This window comes from Otolemur garnettii, unplaced genomic scaffold (assembly GCF_000181295.1).
Source record: "Otolemur garnettii isolate 467f Iridium unplaced genomic scaffold, OtoGar3 scaffold00167, whole genome shotgun sequence".
Classification (NCBI taxonomy): Eukaryota; Metazoa; Chordata; class Mammalia; order Primates; family Galagidae; genus Otolemur; species Otolemur garnettii.
Genome location: NW_003852562.1, coordinates 2,905,665 through 2,907,834, shown reverse-complemented (window position 1 = coordinate 2,907,834; position 2,170 = coordinate 2,905,665). Strand labels below are relative to the sequence as shown.

Genomic DNA, 2,170 nt, shown 5'->3' with positions numbered 1-2,170 from the left:
CCTTCCCTTCCCAGCCTCTAATATCTCTGCTATAGTTTTTTAGCTTCCACTTATGAGTGAAAACATACAATGTTTAACTTTCTGTTTCTACTTATTTCACTTAACACTTCCATCCATGTTTCTGTAAAAGATAAGATTTCATTGTTTTTTATGGATTCATAGTATTCATATACACCATATTTTCTTTATCCATTCACCTGTCTTTGGACACCTGTTCTGTGAAAGATACTATTAGCAGAATGAAAAGATAAGCCAAAATATCTTTGCAAACCACAGCCAATAAAGGACTGGTATCCAACATATACAAAAAACCCTTAAAACTAAGTAATATAGAAACAAACAACTCAATTGAAATAGGCAAAAAAATCTGAAGAGATATCTAACCAAAGAAGACATACAGATGGAAAATAAGTATATGGGAAGTTGCTCAATGTTATATATCATTAGAAAATTGCAAGTTAAAACAACAATTAAATACAACTACACTCCCATTAGAATGACTAAAATCCAAAACACTATGACACTAAATGTTAAGGAGGATGTGGAAGAACAGGAACCATCACTCATTGCTGATGGGAATACAGAATGGTACAGCCACTTAGGAAGGCAGTTTGGCAATTTCTTCCATAACTAAATATATTCATACCACAAGATCCTGCAACTACACTTCTTGGTATTAACTCAAATAGTTGAAAACTGAAGTCCACACAAAAACTGCATATAAACACTTATAGTAGCGTTATTCATATTTGAAAAAGCTTGGAAGCAACTAAGATGTCTTTTATGAAGTAAATGGATAAATAAGCTGTGGCATATTCATACAATAGAATATTGCTCAGTGATTTTAAAAATGAGCTATGGAGACGACCTGGAAGTTGTACTTGCACCCACCCCTTTCCTCCTCCCACAATCCCTCCCTCTCTTTCTTTCCAACTTGGGCCCTGCAGAATGGCTCCTGCAAAGAAGGGTAACAAGAAGAAGAAGGGCTGGTCTGCCATCAACGAGGTGGTGACTTGAGAATACACTAATACACTATCAATATTCACAAGCACATCCATGGAGTGGGCTTCAAGAAGCGTGCCCCTCGGGCCCTCAAAGAGATCCGGAAATGTGCCATGAAAGAGATGGGAACTCCAGATGTGCGCATTGATTCCAGGCTTAACAAAGCTGTCTGGGCCAAAGGGATAAGGAATGTCCTATACCATATTCATGTGCGGTTATCTAGAAAACGCAATGAAGATGAAGATTCACCAAACAAGCTCTATACATTGGTTACCTATGTACTTGTTACCACTTTCAAAAATCTACAGTCAACGTGGATGAGAACTAACTGGTGATTGTCAGACACATCAAATAAAATTATAAAATAAAAAAAAATGAGCTATCAAGCCATGTAGAAACCTTAAACATATTGCTGGGTAAAAAAGGCAATCTGGAACCATACATAGGTATGATTTCAGATATGACATCCCGGAAAATGGAAAATTATGGAGACAGTAAAAAGATTGGTCACCATAGATTCAAAAGGAGGGAAAGAGTGATGAATGGAGCATTTTTTTTAAGAAAGTGAAACTGCTTTGTATGATACCTGTAAGCTAATGTATTTATCAAAACTTGCAGACTGTACAACACAATGAATCTTAATATTAACTATGGACTTTAGTTAATAATAATGTATCAATATTGGCTTATCAATTATAATAAATATACCACACTAACGAATGATTCTAATAATAGGGGAAATAAGTCGTATTGTGGGTGAGAGAAAGGAGAGTGGAATATAAGAACTCTGTGTTTTTCACTCAATTTTTCTACACACAGAAAACTGGTCTAAGGAACAGTCTAATTTTTTTTTTAAATTAAGTATCACATATAATCTGAAAATTTGTTTAAAAGAGTTCAGATTTATAAAAAGTTTGAAGATGATAGATGAGTTGTAAGAATTGAAAAAAATCAACTGAATTCAAGGCCAATTGGCCCAAATTTATGCTTTACTTATAAGTATCATACACTTATAGTATTAATATTAAAAATTATAAAACACACACATATATATATATGCTTCTTGGTCTCTCCTGAGGGAATACAGAAGTGTATAAAAACTATAGTAATTAAATTAGTACTTAAGAAACTCACAGCCCAACTCCAATATAGATTTAGACAATTCTTA

General features: G+C 34.0%; 1 pseudogene; it reads left to right on the top strand.

The window, feature by feature from the left end:
- The first annotated feature begins 948 nt into the window (after positions 1-948).
- Positions 949-1,337, top strand: LOC100955489 (annotated as a pseudogene).
- The last annotated feature ends 833 nt before the right edge of the window (positions 1,338-2,170 follow it).